A 24,091-nucleotide genomic window follows, 5' to 3' on the forward strand; every position below is an offset into this window, starting at 1 on the left:
GGCCAGTTTCTGCATACATCCATATGTGCAGTTTTTTTCCTTACCAGCATTTAACCTGCATTGTATAGATTCTTTAATCTTATTGTTAGTCACTTAATTTCTCTCTGCTTTGGTTTTAATAAATAGACTGACACTTGACATGTATTTTTCCAGGGTTCAGCTGTAAGTATTATTAATAAAATTCCTTTTGTACTGCTCTGATGAAAGGTCCCATGTAAAGAGCAAATTTTGTTTATGTGGTTTTTGATCTCATTATGTGCATTTTGTCTACTGGCCTCTGTCTTTTAAGATTCTGCATTTTATATTTTAAGAAGTTTCAAGATAGAATATAATTAAGATATTTAATATCAGGAAGTGACTTCATTTTTCTTTTTTTAAAATATGAATTTATTTATTTCAATTGGAGGTTAATTACTTTATAGTATTGTATTGGTTTTGCCATACATCAACATAAATCCACCACAGGTATACACATGTTCCCCATCCTGAACCCTCCTCCCTCCTTGTACCATCCCTCTGGGTTGTCCCAGTGCACCAGCCCCAAGCATCCAGTATCATGCATTGAACCTGGACTGGCGATTTGTTTCATATATGATATTATACATGTTTCAATGACATTCTCCCAAATCTTCCCACCCTCTCCCTCTCCCACAGAGTCCAAAAGACTGTTCTATACATCTGTGTCTCTTTTGCTGTCTTGCATACAGGGTTATCGTTACCATATTTCTAAATTCCATATATATGCGTTAGTATACTGTATTGGTGTTTTTCTTTCTGGCTTACTTTACTCTGTATAATAGGCTCCAGTTTCATCCAAAGAATAATTCCTCTTAAAAGATACCTGAGAAAGTGAGTACTTGTTTGTGTATAACACTTGTGACTTGTTGACATTGCTGTAAAATTACCTATGTAATTCTCAAGGTCAAATTACCCAGGCAGTAGGAATAAAGCTAATTTAAAAACTGACTTCTTATGCACCACTTAGGAGACTGCTGTTTTATCACTGCCAGCAGATTTTTTTTTGTTGTTGTTGTTGTCTTCTTGCTTTAGTTACTAATGTTAGTTACACACATCCATACACATGTATACACATACACCACACACGCATACATTTCTCTCCCTTTAACATACCACACAATTATGCGATAATCACAGAAAACAATTTTCAGCATATTAAGCATTCCTTCAGGGAAATCTGAATAAAATGCATGGCATCTTAAGAAAGCATAAAAGTCACTCGAGTTTTTATTATATATGCTTGGGTTCATGGTGGTCTCAACAAGGGACATTTGTGAATATCTACCATTTTTGGTTGCCACAATTTGGGGGTTGCATCTGGTATCTGCTGCTGCTGCTGCTGCTAAATTGCTTCAGTCTTGTCCGATTCTGTGCGACCCCATGAACTGTAGCCTATCAGGCTTCTCGGTCCATGGGATTCTCCAGGCAAGAACACTGGAGTGGGATGCCATTTCTTTTTCCAATGCATGAAAGTGGAAAGTGAAAGTGAAGTCGCTCAGTTGTGTCTGACTCTTAGCGACCCCATAGACTGCAGCCTACCAGGGTCCTCCATCCATGGGATTTTCTGGGCAACAGTACTGGAGTGGGGTGCCATTGCCTTCTCCATCTGGTATCTAGTGGGTAGAGTTCATGGCTACTGTCAATCATCTTACAATATACATGAGAGTCTTCTAAACCCCCAACAATGAATTATCTAGCCCAAAATGTCACCAAGACCATGCTTGAGAAATTATAGACTACACTTCATATATAATAGAACTTTGAAAATTCATCTTCAACAATCAGGGTTTATCCTAGGTTTGTTATATCCTGTTAATTCTTAATCCCACTTGGTCTCTTTACAGCGTGGCATTGTGGGAAGAATAGGAGCTGGAAAAAGTTCCCTCATCACTGCTCTTTTTAGATTGTCAGAACCCAAAGGTGGCTTTTGGATTGATGGGATCTGGACAACCAACATTGGACTTCATGATTTAAGGAAGAAAATGCCAGTTGCACCTCAGGTATGCACATCAGAGTATCTCACATGTTCTTTTTATAAAGTATCTAAGTTTAGTTGGTTTTAATTTGATTTTTTTTTCAAATTACATGGAAGTGTTGATCCTTTTTTTCCCAATAGAGCACATTTTTAGCATCAGGTATTTTCAACAGACATTTTCATTGGATACCATGTTTTGTTTCTTTGTTCATTTGTTTAGTTTTGTGTGCATATGATTTAATAACTTACTGAGATAGATTTCTAGACTCAGTCTTCCTTGTTTGCCACAATTTTATCCATTGACAACCACATAATTCTGAGAACAAAAGGATAAATGGTTTGTTTAGTGCTAGAGAGGTTCCTATAGGGAAACATGGCTTTTAAGTGTCTTATAGATGGAATTTTGCTGTGGGAAATGATGACATCTTTTCAAAGGTGATTATCTCCTTGGAGAACTTTCTGTGAAACTGTAGAGCTTTGAGAATTCCAGAGTATATAGATCTTTGGGGAGACTTTGACAATTCATCCATTAGTGATAATTTTCACCAGGGAGGCAGTACAGAATAGTGAGGTAGAGCAGGAGACTCAGAATTCTGTTTCTATGTACCTCAGTTTTATCTGTCTTACAAGGTAACTAACAGTACCAAGCCCTCAAGCTGTTGTGAGGACAAAATAGGTGACGAAGTGTGAAATGCGTCACATAGATCCAGGTGTGATTGCTATGATGGGAGAGCATTGAATTGGCCATCTTTTCCTGGATTCTATTTTCTTTTCCCCTGCATCTTAAAGAAGTATAACTTTCAGGGAATGTTTTGGAGACTGGATTATATGCATAGTATCCTGTCATTCCTTATGGTTAATTCACTCAACATATTTCTGTGAATATTTACTGAGAAATTACTACCCTCCAGGTATATAGCCAGGGCAGCCTAGATCCTGTGTCCTGATCTTCCATCCTGCCCTCTGCTTTGACAGACTTACTGATTTTTAAAAAAATAATTTGAATTTTTTAATATACTTGATAATCATCTGCCCATAAGAGGAAGCTCAGAAAAATACCCTCTTGAGAAAAACAGAGAGGAGATGAGACAAAATGAGCCAGGCAATCGTGCTTCCTGGAATGTGGGTGTAATATGCCCTGAAATGCCTATTTATTAGGAAGCGTATAGAACATGGCACCCAAAGGGAGGGAGCATGTGGGCTTGGGTACAGATGTTGCTACTTCCCCGTGGCCTCTAAAATCCCTGGAATTACTCTTTAAGTACTTTGAAACCAAGATATTCTTTTTGGACTATAGTGAAATGCCACATCACAACCCTTAACGTGTCTACTATCAAAGAAAAGAAAGACAGAAAGAGAATGACAAGTGTTGGCAAGGATGTAGAGAAATTAGAATCCTTGTTCATTGCTAATAGGGATGTAAAATAGTGCACTATGGAAATAAAGTTGGTGTTTGCTCAGAAAAGTTAAAGATAGAATTATCGTATGACCTAGCAATTCTACTTTAGAGTATAAACCCAAAAGAATTGGAAGAAAGGTCTTGAAGAGATACCTCTACATGCATGTTATAACAGCACTATTTTCAACAGCAAAAAGGCGGAGGCACCCAAGCATTCATTGACAGATGAAAAAATAAAGTGTGGTGCATATACACGAGTTCAGTTCAGTTGCTCAGCCATGTCCAACTCTTTGCGACCCCATGGACTGCAGCACACCAGGCCTCCCTGTCCATCACTAACTCTCGGAGTTTACTCAAACTCATGTCCATTGCGTCGGTGATGGATGCCATCCAAACATCTCATCCTCTGTTGTCCCCTTCTCCTCCTGCCTTCAATCTTTCCCAGCATCAGGGTCTTTTCAATGGGTAAGCTCTTCACATCATGTGGCCAAAGTATTGGAGTTTCAGCTTCAACATCAGTCCTTCCAGTGAATATTCAGGACTGATTTCCTTTAGGACTGGTTGGATCTCCTTGCAGACCAAGGGACTCTTAAGAATCTTCTCCAACACCACAGTTCAAAAGCATCAATTCTTCAGCCATCAGCTTTCTTTACAGTCCAGCTCTCATATACATATAGTGGAATATTATTTCACCTTAAAAAAGAAGAAATTCTGACATATGCTACAACACAGATGAACCTTGAGGAAATTAAACTAAGTGGAATAAACCAGTCACAAAGGACAAATACTATATGATTCTACTAAAAGGATATACCTAGAGTACTAAGTTCATGGATACAGGATGTAGAACAGTGGATGCCAGGAGCTACTGGGAATGAGGTGCTGTTTAATGGGTACAGATTTTCGGTTCTGCAAGATGAAAGGAGATCTGTGGCTGGAAGGTGGGGATGGCTGTGGCTGGAAGGTGGTGATGGCTGTACAACAATGTGAATATATTTAATATGACTGAACTGTGCACCTAAAGGTTGTTAAGCTAGTAAATTTTCTGTGTATTTTACTACAATGTTGTAAATAAAAAAACAATTTTTATTCAAAGGTTTCCCATTCAGGAAAAATGGGAAGAAATTTTTAGCACATTCAGTCCCCATATTTAAAAATTTCTTCTGGCTGTTAGATTTATGACTTGTGGTTACAGCAGAAAATAAATGAGTTTAGATTCCCAAGTTTTATATTTTTATGGTACTCATCTCTGAAATGTCCAAGTGAGATTAGTTAACAGAAATAAAGGGCATGTCTATAAAGTCCTTGTATGCAAGGCTTTAGAAACATGACCTACATTAGTTTTAATGCTTCTCAATAGGAAAATGTTGTATGCTTTTGTATATAAAATAATTCTATAAATAAATAACATTAGATTATTCTTGGCTCTGCCAAGAATATTTGGAAGCACATCTGAGCAAAGACTAAACAAACCTTTGGATCAACATGCTTTGGTTCTGTCCTTTGAGTATGATCTATGTGCACACTCCAGACAGCATGCTTACAAAATAGTACTAAGGCTTGTACCCATGTAGGTTCCACTTTATATGCCTTTGTCTCCAAGATTTCAATGTTGGTTGATCAAAGAGAGAGAATCTAGAGAGAAAGTGCAGTGTGTAAAGGGTCCCAGGAAACCATTCAGGAGTCATACAGGTGTAGAATGTTTCAGAGTGTAGACTGAGTGTCAACGTGACCCATAGTTTTATTCCTGTTCTGCCTCATACGACTGTGGGGCCTTGAGGATGTCACTCAGCTTCCAAACTTCAGCGCCCTTGTCCTTACACTGGGTCTGGTAATCATTGTCACAGGTTTTCTGTGAAGATGTAACTAGGTGAGGAAATGTTTGTGTCCATGTCTGTTTCTTAGAAAGGCTCAGTCAATAAGAACTATTATTATTCTTAAGGATCAGGGCACAGACCTTTGGGTATTATTTCTGCTTAAGTAAAACGAGTAACACTTTCTGGAGTTACTTTACTCTTTAGTTTCCGCTTATGTGTTCATATCCTTGGTGATTTTCTTTATATTTATTGTTACAATATAAACTAAGTTGTTTCTATAAATGTAAATAGTATGGCAAAGAAACAAAAAAGAAAAACAAAAAAACGCAATAGGAATTTTGAGGAAAAGTATAACAGAGAAATGTGTCTGATGTTTTTCCACCAAGACCAAGAAAACAGACTAGCATTTTCTGTACTTTGATTTCTGGCTCCCCTCCCACCAGCTTCTTTCCTGACTGTCACCTTGTACACACTGGTACTTACTGATTGCTTATACACCAAGACCTCTGGCCTTCTCAGCCTGCCCCATACTCTTTCCTTTCCTTGATGACAGAGCCTATATTTCTCATGTCTGTCATTCTAGAGCTGGTTACAATCCCTGGCAAGTTACATGAGTATTGATAACTCCTAACATTTGTGGAATAACTAACACATCTTAGCCACTTATCCTACCATTCCTGCTTAATCCTCACAATTCTTTTGTTATCTTTACCTAACAAATTTAAAAATGAGGCATGGGGAGCTTATCCCACTTATCAAGTAAGGGACAAAATCAGGACTTAATTTCTATGTGTCTGTTTATTTTTTTAAATTGAAGCATAGTTGATTCACAATGTTTAAATTGTATAGCAAAGAGGTTCAGTTATATATATTTATATATATAAAAGTTTATATAAATATGTATATATTTATATATACAGTATATATGTGTTTATATATGTGTGTGTATATATATATATATTTCAGATCCTTTTATCATAGGTTATGGCAAGATATTATGTGTAGTTTCCTGTTCTATGAATAGATCCTTATTATCTCTTTTGTATATAGTAGTGTGTATCTATTATTACCAGATTTCTAATTTATCCCTCCCTATCGACTTCACTTTCACTTTTCACTTTCATACATTGGAGAAGGAAATGGCAACCCACTCCAGTGTTCTTGCCTGGAGAATCCCAGGGACAGGGGAGCCTGATGGGCTGCCGTCTATGGGGTCACACAGAGTTGGACATGACTGAAGCGACTTAGCAGCAGCAGCAGCATCTCTTTTCTCTTTGGTAGCCATTATTTTTTTCTCTGTCTGTGAGCCTATTTCTGGTTTGTAAATAAGTTCATTTCTATAATTTTTTTAAGATTCCATATACACATGGTCTCATATGATATTTGTCTTTCTCTGTCAGACTTATTTCACTTAGTCTGACAACCTCTGGGTCCCAATCCTTGTTGCTGCCAGTGGCATTATTTCATTCTTTTTTATGGCTGATAATATTCCATTGTGTGTGTGCATGTGTGTGCATACCCGACATCTTCTTTATCCATTCATCTGTCCATGGACATATATTGGCTATTGTTAACTACTTCTGCTGTGAATATTCGGGTGCATGTATCATTTGAATAAGGGTGTCTTTTCCGGATATACACTGAGGATTAGAGTTGCTGAATCACATGGGAACTCTTTTTCTGCTTTTTAAGGAACCTCCGCATTGTTTTCTGTAATAGCTGCACCAGGTTACATCCCCACCGACAGTGTAGGAAGCTATCCTTTTCTTCACACACTCTCCAGCATTTATTATTTGTATACTTTTTAATGATAGCCATTCTGATTAGTGTAAAGTCCTACCTCATTGTAGTTTTGATCTGCATTTCTCTAATAATTAGTGATGTTGAGTATCTTTTCATATGACTTTTGGCCATCTGTATTTTTCTTTGGAGGAATGTCTATTAAGGTCTTCGGCCCATTTTTTGATTGGGTTGTTTGTGTCTTTGATTTTGAGCTGTATAAGCTGTTGTATATACAGGTGTTTCTTGCATTTATATAGACTAAAAACAAAGTATCAGAAGGAGAAATTATGGAAGCAGTCTCATTGGCCATCATGAAAAACAATGCTAGGAATAACCAGGAATAAACCTACCTAAGAAGGCAAAAGACCTGTAGTTCAAAAAGTATAAGATGCTGATGAAAGAAATTGAAGACAACACAAACAGATGGAAAGATATATAGTGTTCTTAGATCAAAAGAATCAATATTGTTAAAAATGACCATACTATCCAAGGAAATTTACAGATTCAGTGCAATCCCTATCAAATTACCAATGGCATTTTTCACAGGACTAGAACAAAAAAGAATTTTTTTTAAATTTATTCAGAAACAGAAAAGACCTCAAATAGTCAAAACCATCTTGAGAAAGAAGAACACACCTGGAGGAATCATAGTCTCTGACTTCAGACTATCCTACAGAGACACAGTAATGAAAAAGTATGTTACTGTCACAGAAACCAGACACATGGATTATTGGAACAGGATAAAAAACCCAGATATAAACCCATGCAATTATGGTCAATTAATGAAAGACAAAAATAGTAAGAATATGTAATGGATAAAAGACAGTCTCTTCAATAGATAGTGCTGGGAAATCTGGACAACTATATGTAAAAGAATGAAATTAGAACATTCTCTAATATTATAGACAAAAATAAAGTAAAAATAAATGAAAGACCTAAACAGTTGTAAGACAAGATCCTAGAGGAAAACAGAATATTCTTTGACATAAATCACAGCAGTATGTTCTTGGATTTGTCCCCTAAAGTCATGGAAACAAAAGCAAAAATAAAGGGGACCTAGTTAAACTTAAAAGAATTTGCAGCACAAAGGAAACCATACATAAAACTGAAATGACAACCTATGGAATGAAATAAAATATTTGCAAATGTTGCAACCAACAAGGTATTAATTTCCAAAATATACTGCTGCTGCTGCTGCTGCTAAGTCACTTCAGTCATGTCTGACTCTGTGCGACCCCAGAGACGGCAGCCCACCAGGCTCCCCTGTCCCTGGGATTCTCCAGACAAGAACACTGGAGTGGGTTGCCATTTCCTTCTCCAATGCATGAAAGTGAAAATGAAAGTGAAGTCGTGTCTGACTCTAGCAAACCCATGGACTGCAGCCTACCAGGCTCCTCTGTCCATGGGATTTTCTAGGCAAAAGTACTGGAGTGGGGTGCCATTGCCTTCTCCGCCAAAATATACTAATCGGATTCAAATTTAAAAAGATTCCCAGCTCCAGAGCCTGGGGAGTAAGTTACTCTGCTTGCGACTTCAAGTGCTTGTTGAGTGTGGTCCATATACAACTGATTTGTATCATGATTCATGTGCCTGCGTGTGCATACACACACACAGAGAAACAAAAATTTCACAAATAACGTTACTCTTGCTCTGTGCTCTGATATTTTCTGGGATACCAGTTCTATTCTAGTTCATATAAATGACAAAATGATGGTCATGAGGCACAAAGCCGATTTCCCGATCCATTGGTTGCACCTGCAGTTTTACAAACACCGCCCCTCAGTGTCTCCATGTTGGGCTTGGCTCCTGGTCCATGTTAGTATCACACCAGGAGCTTCACTGTTATTCCAGATTCTCAGAGCAGCCCTGCAAGGCTAACCCCAGTTTCCAGTAAATCTTGGGAAGGTTAAGAATTTATCTCAAGTCTACTAACTAATGTGCAGAAAAATCAGAACTGAAAATTATCTGACTCCAAATTTATTTTTATCAACAAATGTTAATTGAACTGAATGATGTTCTCATCAGATATTTTACTGAATTTTTCCTACCATCGCACTTGAAAGGATTGCCCAAACCATAATGAAAGTGAATAAGTATGGAGCAAAGCCAGAAGATACTAATCCTACTGCCCCGTTCCTTATTTGGACAGCATCAGTTTTGAAATGGGCTTATTTATTTAGGTGTCTTGGGCTGGTAAGTGTCAGGAGAACATACTCAAAATCTTACCCTCTCCAACCAAGAGTCCTTTGTCTTTACAATGTCTTTCTGGCTCAGAGGTAAAGAAAGTCTGTTGGTTTGGTTACTTGAAGTTAAGTTGTCTAAGTGCAAAAAACTTAAATCTCTCTTCCCCCCAAATGAGAGGGAAGCAGTGATGTTTGTGTCTGAACACCCTGATTTAGGGAACCTGGGAAGCTGAGAGCAGACTCTGCAGAAGGGGAGCTCAGTGCTGTTTCTTTGAGTTGTCCCACTCGGGTGAGCCACTCAGATAATGAACTCGCATCATCTTTCCTGGCTTCCTGCTTCCTGTGATCCTTGGAGCAGCAGTGAGCTGCCGGGGTCCTCTTTCTCTCTCTCCCAGGCTCATCCCAATATCCTGCTGGCCCCACAGAACAGATCAGAATTGGGGGATATGGGATAGCAGTAAGGACTTGGGTAGGAGCAGAGACAGGGGAGTGGAGACATAGACCATCCGTCTTAGGGGGAAACTTTCAAAGATGAATACTGTGTTTTTAAGAAGGTACTCCTTAATTTGTGTTCAAAATTTCAGGCATAAGCAAAGATGAAGGCTCTTCCTAAGTAATTTCCTTGAACAGGACACGTAGGTGATGTATGTTCATCCTTTGTGCTGAGGATCTGAAGTAGTTAAGTATGTTTCCCAGAAAGAACAACAACTGAGATTATATTTAGAGAGTAGCTGCTTATCTGAAAGGATCTGGAAAATGAAGTGAAGATGGAGAAAAGAGGAATATAGGGGAGCAGTCTCCCCTTGCCTGGCCGTGTCATCTGTTTTAACCTCATGGAAACAGCTGAAGGATGAGAAATTGCCTGCATGTTGGAATCTTAGGGTTGATAATTCAAAAGAATAAAAGAGTTTTGTGAAAATCTGAAATAGAATGATCATTATTCCCCTAACAAGGAACTCTTACCATTGCACAGATGGTTGTTTATTCTTTGATCCTAAATTCAAGAGTTTTAAGGGAGACCTTAAATTTGGGTCTCAGGATTTTTCAGTTCAGTAATCATTTTGAAATGTATGACCAGTGATTTCACTGCTTTGGAGGCATATTGGCCACTTAGTCAACTTTGTGCAAATAAAGTTCCTTTTATAATGTCTTTTTAATTTTGAATTTTATTTAGTGATACACATTTTTTCGTGGCACACCCTGAGTCTTCTGCATTCATTTGTCTCTCACCAGACTTAAAACAGAGACAAATTTGAAAGAAGGTACAGGAGGCTGTCTCAGTGTCATTCTTCTTCATGACTAGGGAAAAGAAATGTCTGTCTTCTTCATCTTCTCAGGCTTTTGTGAAGTGAGGAGGAAAGTCCAGCCCCAAGGCCAGACGGGATTTGAATGTGGGGATTCCGAGCAGTTCCGGACACTGTGGAAGCGTCAGGTCTCCTCTTGTTCCCACACGTGTGCCTCCCCTTGTTCTGCCCCCTTCACTGAAAGGAGCGTGTTGGACTCTTCTCTGCTGCTCATATTCTTGTGGCATGGCTTACTAGAGCCTTCCAGAAGAAAATGTAAATAAAAGTCTACATGAGCTTATGTATAGGATTCTCTCTTGAATCTTGGAAGGACACATATTTCTAGGGTAATTTACTTGTGGCTCCTCCAAAAGTAGATTAGGAAAAGTTATTTAAATAATTTTATTATGACCCAGGTCATAATGGGTTTCAGGTCATCCTGACCTTGGAGTTAATAACAAGGTTCTGTGAGGCAGGTCATCCTGACACACATGTGAGAGAACGTGGGGATCAGGTTGATGCAGAATCCGAGGAGATCTTTGCATGGACAGAGTTGCTGCAGACCCCAGGAGCTGACTTCTCATTGCACATGTGAGGATGTTCCTTTCACACAAATGGAGAGATTCCATATCTTAGAAGACTGTTTGACCAGTGGAGAAAAGAGCCTAGTTTGTTCTTCAGTGCCACTGTTTAAATATATAATGGTTTTCCTTTGAGGCACAGACTTCAACTAATCATGCTATTGATATTTCCCAGTCACACTAGGATTGACAACTAATTTATGTAGATCTTGATATAAAATTTCTCAAATAATCATATCCTCAGTTTGCATGTGTGTGCTTAAGCAAATATTCCCAGGATGGCATTAAAAAAAAAAAATCAAATCCTCCTTTCTCTTCAGGTTTTTTCTTAAGATAAAAAGCTTCTCCTACACTTTCTTCTTCTGTTAATGTTCAGTAGCCTGGAGGATATTTTGTAGCATACTTTGTACATGGAAAATTATTTTATGATGTTTTCTAACCATACATTTCCAACATTATTATTAATAATTACAGTGAATTTTGATATTTTATATTTTAATTCTGTTCTCTAGGCATTGGGATATAATGAAAAGAGGTTAAGGTAATAACATTCACTATTTTGGGGTATTTAGGAACCTGTTTTATTCACTGGAACAATGAGGAATAACCTGGATCCTTTTAACGAACATACAGATGAGGAACTGTGGAATGCCTTAGAAGAGGTAATTTATTAATATTAAATGTAATTAACTTGTTAGCATCAGTATCCATGTGTGTAAAAGTGTACATTTAGAGCATTGCAGGTAATTAACAGAAGCTTAATAGTTTAACTGACTTTGTTTACCTCCTAGAAGAACATTGATGACATGTGTGCACTTAAAATGTTTGTTAATTGATGATGATGAAAACCAACAATATAATACAGTGTTTCCATCTTAGCTTTTTCCTTAAACCCTGAAGGAGAGCACATTATCTTGTCCTTGCTGCTGCTGCTGCTGCTAAGTCGCTTCAGTCGTGTCCGACTCTGTGCGACCCCATAGACGGCAGCCCACCAGGCTCCCCCGTCCTTAGCAGAGCTCTAAATTAGATGTTAAAGCTATGGGATCAAGTTCTACTTGTGATCTAGTGATATAATTGACCTAATTACTCTCCAGTGTTCATTTTATTCCTCTGGTCCTAGCAAATATCTATTAAGTGGAGATGAGTCATTTTTCATTATTAACTGAAAGATGTTAATGAGATCAGACCAATAAAATGAGGAAGTTTCATAGTTAAGTGTTTATAAAAGTATGTTATAGAGTTGGAAGGTGAGAAGAAGACAGAAGCCAGAGATTTGCGCAGTCATGTCTGACTTTTGCGATCCCACAGACTGTAATCTGCCAGGCTGCTCTGTCCATGGAATTCTCCAGGCAAGAATACTGGAGTGAGTAGCCATTCCATCCTCCAGGGGATCTCCCCAACCCAGGGATCGAACCTGAGTCTCCCACATTGCAGGCAGATTCTTTACTGTCTGAGCCACCAGGGAAGCCCTGGAATGTGAGAATGGTTATTTATTGGTGATTATGTCATTTTAATGCTGCAGCATGAATGCAGGTAACAGAACCCTGGAGAATTTGCTAAGCTTTTGTATGGAGAGGTTCATTTCTAGAGAATTTTCTGTCATTTGTATCATGTTTTATCTTGCCCTACTTCTTTGAATTTCCTTACCTTGGCATGAAACATTTTTGACTATTAACTTGCTGTTGGTTTTAGTATCTAATGCAAATTATTTTGTGTATTTGCACTCATTTTACAAATTGATTCTACTGATGGCAGAAACTCTAGACTTCTAAACTGTAGACAGTCTTTGAATTTCTCATATAAGACCTAGCTCAGTCTTTTGCTTTTAAAAAGTAAGCGCGTACATTCCTATACACTAACAATGAAAGATCAGAAAGAGAAATTAGGAAACAGTCCCATTACCATTGCAACAAAAAAAGAATAAAATATCTAAGAATAAACCTGCCTAAGGAGGCAAAGACCAGTACTCAGAAAACTGTAAGATACTGATAAAGGAAAGCAAAGATTACACAAACAGATTGAGGGATATATCATGTTGTTGGATTTGAAGAATCAATATTGTGAAAATGACTATACTACCCAAGAATCTACAGATTCAGTACAATCCCTGTCAAATTACCAATGGTATTTTTCATAGAATTAGGGCTTAATTTTTTTTAATTTAAATTTATTTATTTTAATTGGAGGCTAATTACTTTACAATATTGTATTGGTTTTGCCATACATCAACATGAATCTGCCACGGGTGTACGTGTATTCCCCATCCTGAACCCCCCTCCCACCTCCGTCCCCGTACCATCCCTCTGGGGTGGGATGATTTGGGAAAACGGCATTGAAACATGTAAAATATCATATAAGAGACGAATCACCAGTCCAGGTTTAATGCAGGATGCAGGATGCTTGGGGCTGGTGCACTGGGATGACACAGGGCTTAAATTTTTATAATTTGTATGGAAACACAAAAGATACCAAATAGCCAAAGCAATCTTAAGAAAGAAAAAAATGAAACTGGGGAAATTAGGTTCATTGACTGCAGGCTACATTACTGAGTTGGCCAAAAAGTTCATTACATAAGATGTTACAGAAAAACCCAAATGAATTTTTTGACAAACTCAATGCAGAACTACAGTAATCAAGATGGTATGGTATTTGGCACATAAATTAGAAATACAGATCAATGAAACAATATAGAAAGCCCAGAGATAAACTCACATACCTGTGGTCACGTAAACTATAACAAAGGAGGCAGAATATAGAACGGAGAAAAGACATCTCTTCAGTGAGTGGTGCTGGGAAAAGTGGACGGCTACATGTAAAGAGTGAAATTAGGACACTCCCTAATACCATATACAAAAACAAACTCAAAATGGATTAAAGAACTAAATATAAGACCAGACACAATAAAACCTAGAGGAAACAAAAGTTCAGAAAAGTGTGTCATAGTTCTTTAAATAGTTTTTTTGGTTATACAAATCTGAGTGATTGTTCATGTTGTTTTGAATTGATGTGTGTGTCATTTAGTGTTACCGTTTCAGGAAACTCTGAAGTCTATAATGTGTGGATGAGCCTTGACTGTGAGCAGGCAGATTTGGAGGTCTTACAATTTCCATCCAGTAATTCTGGTTTCTGAAGGATGTCAGCACTGAGTCTTTACCCACCCACCTGGCTTTCCAGAAACATGGGGATTTTGTTTTCCTAAATTGGGTCAATTGCTTTACCTTCTCCTGCCCAAAAAGCAGTGCACCTCTGATTTCATTTAAGTTTGCGAGTCTATAGTGAAATTCTAGAAGAGAAGAGGGAAGAGCAGTTCACCGTCAAATGTAATAAAAAATAGGTTGATCTGTTGATCTTGAATTCACAGAATAGATTTAATAATGAAATTATGACATCTTAAAAAAAACTGGAAGTACTGGTAAATTATTTTTCTATTTGTTTCCCAGCTGATATATTTTTTCACAGATTCTCAGATAGAAAAATTACTCTAGAAGTTTAGAACACATTGTTCCATGGACAGAGAGGTAACATTTATCTAAATTCTAAAAATGATGAAGTGGTAGAAAGGGTAGATAATACTAAGATCTACCTTTATTTAAACTACATTTGGAGCTTTCTATAAAAAGAAATAGATGTGAGTTTATTTCAAAAGTGAAGTATGTGGTTTCCATGTATTGCTTGTGGAATTGACCCTGTTAACTTTGGTAATATCACTTAAAGAAATCATTCCATCGCTGTGTTTCTCTAGGAACTGCTTCTTTATGACTGTTTTAAAGAAAGCCTACCAAATCTTTCATTGAAAAACACACAGATGTGATAAAGAAAAATTCCCAAAGAAATAGAATAAGGGGGTGATCTATCACTCTAAGTGTGCGCGTGTGCATGCTCAGTTGTGTCTGACACTGTGACCCTCTGTGGAACTATAGCCTGCCAGACTGGTCTGTCCATGGAGTTTTTCAGGCAAGAAATACTGGAGTGGGTTGCTGTTTCCTCCTCCAGGGGATCGTCCCAAACCAGGAATCGAACCTGCATCTCTTGCATCTCCTGCATTTGACAGGAGGATTCATAACCACTGCACCACCTGGAAAGCCTGTCACTCTAAGAGGTGATCACTAAATCAATAAGACCAGTTTTTAAGTGAATTCAAAACCCTAGTTTTTAGTTTGTAAATTTATCGGGGTCCAGCCCCAGTTGGATCCAGGGATTCCCTCGGGAGGACAGCATTGGCGATTAAGGATAGATAAAAGGAGAAAGAGACAGAGGTGAACTAACTGGTTTAAGCGGAAAGCCAATAAAACCTGTGACACCAGGTTTGCACTGACCATGGAGGCCGCAGGCGCCCTCTCACATAGCAGAAGGTGCCCACCTTTGGCACCTTCTCGAGTGGGTCTTAGAAGCCCAGGCAAGTAAGTGGTCTCAGAGAGCCCCCACGCTCCAAGTCAGTCACCCTGAAGGAAGAACAGAGAAGAAAAGGAGAGAAAAGGAAACAAGAACGACACGGGGAGACTAAGCTTTGAACAAGGCCCATAGCTTTATTTTCAAAGGGAGCTTATATACCTTAAGTTGTGCATCAGATCAGATCAGATCAGTCACTCAGTCGTGTCCGACTCTTTGCGACCCCATGAATCGCAGCACACCAGGCCTCCCTGTCCATCACCAACTCCCGGAGTTCACTCAGACTCACACCCATCGAGTCAGCGATGCCATCTAGCCATCTGATCCTCTGTCGTCCCCTTCTCCTCCTGCCCCCAATCCCCCCCAGCATCAGAGTCTTTTCCAATGAGTCAACTCTTCGCATGAGGTGGCCAAAGTACTGGAGTTTCAGCTTTAGCATCATTCCTTCCAAAGAAATCCAGGGATGATCTCCTTCAGAATGGATTGGTTGGATCTCCTTGCAGTCCAAGGGACTCTCAAGAGTCTTCTCCAACACCACGGTTCAAAAGCCTCAATTCTTCGGTGCTCAGCCTTCTTCACAATCCAACTCTCACATCCATACATGACCACAGGAAAAACCATAGCCTTGACTAGACGAACCTTTGTTGGCAAAGTAATGTCTCTGCTTTTGAATATGCTATCTAGGTTGGTCATAACTTTCCTTCCAGGGAGTAAGCGTCTTTTAATTCCATGGCTGCAGTCACCATCTGTAATGATTTTGGAGCCCAGAAAAATAAAGTCTGACACTGTTTCCACTGTTTCCCCATCTATTTCCCATGAAGTAGTGGGACCGGATGCCATGATCTTCGTTTTCTGAATGTTGAGCTTTAAGCCAACTTTTTCACTCTCCACTTTCACTTTCATCAAGAGGCTCTTTAGTTCTTCACTTTCTGCCATAAGGGTGGTGTTGTCTGCATATCTGAGGTTATTGATATTTCTCCTGGCAAGCTTGATTCCAGTTGTGCATAGAAGGTAATAAAATCATGCAAAGTCAGCAGTCTTTGATCCTTATCGAGACTAGGCTTTCTTTTCTGCAAACTTATTGCATACAAATGGTTTATGTGATTTACATCATCTTCTGGCCAGAAAGCCTGTTAACATTTTATGACTCTGATAAGACTTATTTTCTCTAAGAGTAATTATTTTAAAGTTTGGCGCCATCCTCCGAAGGTGTTAGATAAAGTTGCATTTCTATAGGGCAGAGGTACAGTGGGTTTACAACAAGGAAAAAATTTATTACCTTAAGGGTCAAAGTTGTTAGCACCAAGGCCATTACTTATTTTTTCTATATACCAACTATATTAATTAATATACTTCCAAAGATACAATACAGGAGATGTGGAAACTTGGCAGCAAGCATTGGCTCAACAATGAAATCTCTACTAGTTCTATTTTAACAATTTTTAACTCTCTGAGAGGCTCTATACTATTTGAATGTCTTAAGCTTCCCGTGCCTCTCAAGGTTGGGAGACTGTAAACAATTGTATGCGTAGCTATAGCTGTAGGAGTCCGGATAAACCTGTCAGGCAAGTTAGAGAGCCATCTGAGAGGTTTGGATTAAAACACTCCTATTATGCCCAAGAGGCTAATTAACTAGAGCTCTAACTTGATTATCTTCAAAGAAAGGTGGTAGGGGATAGCCCCCTGTTAATGTCAGAGGAGTTGGAAAAAGTCATAAAATAGTAAAACAGACAGATTCTGGTTTTGGGGTAGATGCTCAGGCAGATCCAGGGGGGGTCCTCAAGCCCTGACTCGCCTTGCCCGTCAGGGCTTGCCCACATGGCCTTGTCATGGGTAGGAACTCCCGTGCTGGCTCCTGGCATAAATTATGCCAAACTGGACATGTGAACCCAAACTCACAGAGGTGGCCTGAGAGTGAGTAGGAGGGAACCACTATATTTTCCTCTTTTAAAGTCCTCTAGTTCTATTTCCTCCTCCTTCCTCCTTAGAGAGGAAATTAGTGTTGATTGGGGCACTAAAGAGCAGAAGCAGAACCACACATATAATATAAATGTACCTGAAGATGAAGTACTTTATCACTCAAAGGTTAAAAGAGCATAGTAGATAAACCTCTTGAAATGAATCACCAATGTGTTGCTTCTGTTAAAAAAAAAAAAAAAAAAAACACCTTAGATTCTGGGATGTGAAATTAAGCACATGGTCTGTCCGTGGGTTCACTAAGAGTTGGACACAACTGAGCAACTTCACTTTCACTTTTCACTTTCATGCATTGGAGAAGGAAATGGCAACCCACTCCAGTGTTCTTGCCTGGGGAATCCCAGGGATGGGGGAGCCTGATGGGCTGCTGTCTATGGGGTCGCACAGAGTTGGACACGACTGAAACGACTTAGCAGCAGCATTAGCAGATGTCCTGTCAAAACTGGGGAAGAAATCAGGCAGTCAAATATTCAATATTGATAGTATCTCTGTTTGGACAGAAGTGTGTCTCATCACATAGGAAACCAAGACACAAAAATCTGGGCATTGGCAGCCTGTGCATCAGGAACCATGTGGTTCAGTCCTTGTGGTGGAGACAGGTCACATGTCCATTTCCTGGGCCTTCTGTTAGGTGAGCGGGCTCTCCCTTTTTTTTTTACTGCCAGTCCTGGTCTAGTAAAAGTTCTTCCCCATCTGTTGATTGCATTTCAGCATTTCCTTCCAGCCCATACCAGCCTTTCTTTTTGAAAAGTAAGAAGGTTCCACAAAACATGGAAACCATCTGACTTCTGTGTTGACCTCCTGTGAGGGGTGTTGTTGCCTGGTTGGTAGATTCAGTACATGTAGTAGGTTACATTGAAAATGTTTATGGTTAAAGAAATAGGGTACCTTCAATTTCAGTGTATTATTTTTGAATTTTGCTATATTATTTTCCAAAACTCAAAAGCAGTCTGAAGGATTCTGTACTGAGATGTCTAGTTTTGAATAGTATTATTTACTCCATTTTCCTTAAATCATAACCTTTTCAGTGCTTTCCACTGTTTAAAGTATGATGTTGTGATATCTTGCAGCCAGATAATTGTTATAAGAATATATTCCTTTTACATTTACACTTAATGAGAAAGTAGTGTTATATGTAAATTATTTATCTATGTGGATTTATTTTCTAATTTATAGGAACAGATATGCTACACGATGAGATCCACTTACGTCTTCATTCATACAGCCAACAAATATCTCCTGAGAGCTTGTTAGTGTTGCAGATTGGCAGTGTTGCAGATTCTGGGGCTAACACAATCATCAAAAGACAAAGTCTCTGCCCTTTTGGACCTTAAATTGTCTTGGAGAAGATGAAAAACAAGCCAGTGCATATGTAACAAGTTCTCAGTGCTGATACAGGCAAAGGAGGAAAATGGAGCAGAACATGAAGAGAGGCTAGCTGACAGCATTATTAATATTGGACAATATCTATTGATCTGTCATAAATTCTACATGTACTGATTCATTTTATACTCTACCAATGTTAGGAGGTACCCATCTCTATAATTATGATATTACAGTCTTAGAATTTAGTCGAGTAAGTTTAGTAACTTGCCCAGTTGGCAGAGTCAGGCAGGACTTATGCCCAAGATCTCTGGCTTCAAGCCTCCTTTCTTTTTTTTTTTTTCCTGTGCTGGTTCCTCATTGCTGCTTGCAGGCTTTCTCTAGTTGTGGCAAACAGGGGCTACTCTTCATTACAGTGCATGGCTTCTCACTGACATGGCTTCTCCTGTTGTGGCACGTGGACTCTGGAGCGCACGGGCTTCAGTACTGTGGTCTGCAGACTCAAGAGTTGCAGCCTGTGGGCTCTAGAGTGTGGGCTCAGTAGTTGTGGCACGTGGGTTTTCTTGCCTCATGCCATGTGCGGGATCTTCCTGAACCAGGGAAGAAACCCATGTCTTCTTCATTGGCAGGTGGAGTTTTTTTTATTTTATTTTATTTTTTAACTTTACAATATTGTATTGGTTTTGCCATATATCAACATGAATCCAACACAGGTATACACGTGTTCCCCATCCTGAACCCTCCTCCCTCCTCCCTCCCCATACCATCCCTCTTTGTCGTCCCAGTGCACAAGCCCCAAGCAGCCAGTATTGTGCATCGAACCTGGACTGGCAAGTAGTTTCATATATGATATTATACATGTTTCAATGCCATTCTCCCAAATCATCCCACCCTCTCCCTCCCCCACAGAGTCCAAAAGACTGTTCTATACATCAGTGTCTCTTTTGCTGTCTCGTATACAGGGTTATTGTTACCATCTTTCTAAATTCCATATATATGCGTTCTTAACCACTGGACCACCAGGGAGTCCCAAGTCTCCAATTTTTTGTTTTTAAATTTTCAAGTCACAGGAACCTGAAAGGAATAGTATGGAAGGAATATGAACACATACACACCTTCACCTGATTCATCAGCTGTTAGTGTCTTCCCATGTTTTCTCCATCTCTTCTATAATCTATATTTTGCTGAATTGTTAGTAAGTTGTAGAAATGTTTATTAAAAGTTGGATTTCACCTTGAAATACATAAATGTACACCTTGTAAGAACAAGAACATTCTTTTATATGCCCTAACACAGTTATCTCAATCAATAAATTTCATAGTAATATTATACTATTATCTAATATGTTTTCAGATTCTCTAGTTGTAACTCCTACTTATTATTGTCTCTGCCTCTATTGTCCTTCTTAATACTTGAGTATAAATTGATTTTGTCATTACACTACAGACGGCTTTTATATTCATATATTCTCATAACCATCCCTGACTTATAAATGAAGCCAGTCTCAAAAAACAGAATTTTCTGAAAAACATTTCCCCTCACAACCTTTTTTCTTCATGAAGTAGATATGGACAAACTTGAAGAAAAGTATAAAATGAAATTAATGATTAGATGTCATCCAAGTCAGAGGCAAGTGTGAGTCAGGATGTCAGTCTTAAGCAAATCCAACCACTTGCACCACAATCCAAATCTTACCCTTTAGATTTTGTGTACTTTTCATGTTAATGCTACATAACAATACTATATTTAATCTTAATTCAGAATTCCCCTTTCATGGGATTGGACTCCATCAGGAGCACAATTCAGGTTCACATTTATAGACGTGCTTCAGCACTTAGGATACCTGAAAAATGAAAACTGCTCACTCACCCTTGGTATGTTGTTATCTGACATTGTAATGTGTCAGATAACTTGTCAGCCATCACTCATCAATCTGTTGGTCTCTTAATTTGAAGTGTATGCTTTCTTTGTTCTTCAAGTATAGCCTTAGTTTTGTTCTTGCTCTATATTTTTCCAAAGCAAATATTTATTGAACTGACCCCTACCACCAAATGTACTTTCAGATTATCTTTGGCAGTTAAAGTTTGTTTTTTCTAATCTTATGAATACAATTTTATGAAGATAGATTAATATAAACATCATCTATATCCATACTCTGGGGGAAATAAGATGTTGTGTCTTGTTTTTCATGAGTTTTCATTCACTCACTGCAAGACATTTATGACACTAAAAAAATGCACTTGATTGGCCCACTATTTATAGAATTAAACTTGGGAAAGAACCATCACCAGAGCAGGTTCCAGTATTACTGATGTATAAGGTGCAGTTTGCCATTGTTTGAATTTGTGTATTTTAAACTTCATCACATGGTAAAGTGCTGGTAAGATTATATCTTCAGAGAAAAAGAATTATTGTAAAAATTTTTTGAAGTTTTTCCTTAGTGCACCAACTCCTATGCAAAATGAACTTTGGGAAACTTGACTCAAACATAAAGATTGTTTTAACTTTCCTGTTTAAACCACACTGGGAGAAATAGCTTCATTTTTTGAGAGGCTTCCTTAATTAATCCCTAGGTTTGGTTTCTTGAGGCTGTCCTGTGGCAGGGATGAGGGACACTGAGATCTTTCTGTCCTGACTTGACCCCACCATCTTTCTCAGTGAATGCTCTTTAGAAAGAGCTCTCCCTATCACCTGGCTGTACATGTATGATAAATAAAGAAGTCCTGATGACATCAGAGTTCTAATGTGTAAGAGGTTTGTCTGCATCAGTAGCAGTTTGCTTAGGAAATGTCATTCTTTCTGTATCCACAGGTGCAACTTAAAGACACCATCGAACATCTTCCTAGTAAAATGAATACTGAATTAGCAGAATCTGGATTGAACTTCAGTGTTGGACAGAGACAACTGGTGTGCCTTGCCAGGGCTATTCTCAAGAAAAATCAGATATTGATTATTGACAAAGCCACATCAAACGTGGATCCAAGGTACGGAGCTGGGGCCCAGGAAACCTTAAATCTGATTTCTAAATGTGGTAAATGGAAAACATTTAGTGATTCTTAGAAATGTTTCTAAGTGTTCTCTTGGCCCCATGGTATCTCTTGGTAATATTAATTCCAGAAAACAAAGGAAAAACTAAGACTTGTTATAAGGGGTTAATGTTGTTTTGAGGCATCCTGAGAGCTAGATTCCTAAATCCAACTCATAGTTTTAAGCAATTTTAAGGGAAGACTATTTTCCGTCATTTTATGAAAAACAGTTAATTTTTAAATAGACTTTTTATACTTAGTTTTTTAGGAACAAGATTATATGTTAAGGTATTGATTAAAAAAAAAAAACAAACATAAAGGTATCATGATATTTTTAAGTCTTAATTCTGCTTTTCCTGTCTTTACTGAACTAAACCAATTTCTTTGATTCTAGAACTGATGAGTTAATACAAAAAAAAAAAAAAAAATTCATGAGAAATTTGCCCAGTGCACTGTGCTGACCATCACACACAGATTGAGCAACATCATTGACTGTCAACGGATATCGGTAAAACCTTCACCGTTTTAGTTGTATTCATTTATGTTCAATTTCTCAATCTATCTTTCCTTGTAAAACTTGATAGGAACCCCCAGTAATGTAATTTTCTCTTAGTTTCTCCTCGCTTTCCTGAAAATTGTTGTTGTTTAGTAGCTCGGTCATGTCTGATTCTTCGTGACCCCATGGAGTGCAGCATACCAGGCCTCCCTGTTCTTCACTGTGTCCTGGTTTTTTCAAACTCATGTCCATTAAGTCTGTGATGCCATCCAGCAATTTCATCCTCTGTCATCCCCTTCTCCTCCTGCCTTCAATCTTTCCCAACATCAGGGTCTTTTCCAATGAGTCGGCTCTTCACATCAGGTGACCAAAATATTGGAGCTTTGGCTTCAGCATTAATCCATCCAGTGGATATTCAGGGTTGATTTACTTTAGGATTGACTGGTTTGATATTCTTTCAGTCCAAGGGACTCTCAAGAATCTTCTCCAGCACCACAGTTTGAAAGCATCAATTCTTTGGCACTCAGCTTTCTTTATAGTCCAACTCTTACATCTTACACCTACTGGAAAAACCATACAGCTTTGACTAGATGGACCTTTGTTGGCAAAGTAATGTCTCTGCTTTTCAATATGCTATCTAGGTTGGTCATAACTTTCCTTCCAAGAAGTAAGCGTCTTTTAATTTCATGGCTGTAGTCACCATCTGCAGTGATTTTGGAGCCCAGAAAAATAAAGTCTGAAACTGTTTCCCCATCTATTTGCCATGAAGTGATGGGACCAGATGCCATGATCTTCGTTTTCTGAATGTTGAGCTTTAAGCCAACTCTTTCACTCTCCACTTTCACTTTCATCAAGAGGCTTTTTAGTTCCTCTTCACTTTCTTCCATCAGGGTGGTGTCATCTGCATATCTGAGGTTATTGATATTTCTCCCGGTAAGCTTGAATCCAGCTTGTGTTTCTTCCAGTCCAGCGTTTCTCATGATGTACTCTGCATATAAGTTAAATAAGCAGGGTGACAATATACAGCCTTGATGTACTCCTTTTCCTATTTGGAAGCAGTCTGTTGCTCCATGTTCAGTTCTAACTGTTGCTTCCTGACCTGCATACAGGTTTCTCAAGAGGCATGTCAGGCGGTCTGGGATTCCCATCTCTTTCAGGATTCTCCAAAGTTTATTGTGATCCACACAGTCAAAGGCTTTGGCATAGTCAATAAAGCAGAAATAGATGTTTTTCTGGAACTCTCTTGCTTTTTCCAGGATCCAGCGGATGTTGGCAATTTGATCTCTGGTTCCTCTGCTTTTTCTAAAACCAGCTTGAGCATCAGGAAGTTCATGGTTCACATATTGCTGAAGCCTGGCTTGGAGAATTTTGAGCATTACTTTACTAGCATGGGAGATGAGTGCAATTGTGCAGTAGTTTGAGCATTCTTCGGCATTGCTTTTCTTTGGGATTGGAATGAAAACTGACCTTTTCCAGTCCTGTGGCCACTGCTGAGTTTTCCAAATTTGCTTACATATTGACTGCAGCACTTTCACAGCATTATCTTTCAGGATTTGGAGTAGCTCAACTGGAATTCCATCACCTCGACTAGCTTTGCTCGTAGTGATGCTTTCTAAGGCCCACTTGACTTCACATTCCAGGATGTCTGGCTCTAGGTCAGTAATCACACCATCGTGATTATCTGGGGCATAAAGATCTTTTTTGTACAGTTCTGTGTATTCTTGCCACCTCTTCTTAATATCTTCTGCTTCTCTTAGGTCCATACCATTTCTGTCCTTTATTGAGCCCATCTTTGCATGAAATGTTCCCTTGGTATCTCTAATTTTCTTGAAGAGATCTCTA

At 38.7% G+C, this 24,091-nt stretch overlaps 1 long non-coding RNA gene across 1 annotated transcript; it reads left to right on the top strand.

Moving 5' to 3' along the window:
- The first annotated feature begins 1,862 nt into the window (after nucleotides 1-1,862).
- Nucleotides 1,863-22,263, top strand: LOC147361885 (uncharacterized). The gene is made up of 4 exons (XR_015137693.1): nucleotides 1,863-2,018; nucleotides 11,611-11,700; nucleotides 21,539-21,711; nucleotides 22,148-22,263. It is a non-coding gene; the product is annotated as an uncharacterized LOC147361885 (long non-coding RNA).
- The last annotated feature ends 1,828 nt before the right edge of the window (nucleotides 22,264-24,091 follow it).

Source organism: Bos grunniens, chromosome 12 (assembly GCF_055505025.1).
Source record: "Bos grunniens cultivar Pamir isolate PY7600 chromosome 12, Bosgru_T2T1.0, whole genome shotgun sequence".
Classification (NCBI taxonomy): Eukaryota; Metazoa; Chordata; class Mammalia; order Artiodactyla; family Bovidae; genus Bos; species Bos grunniens.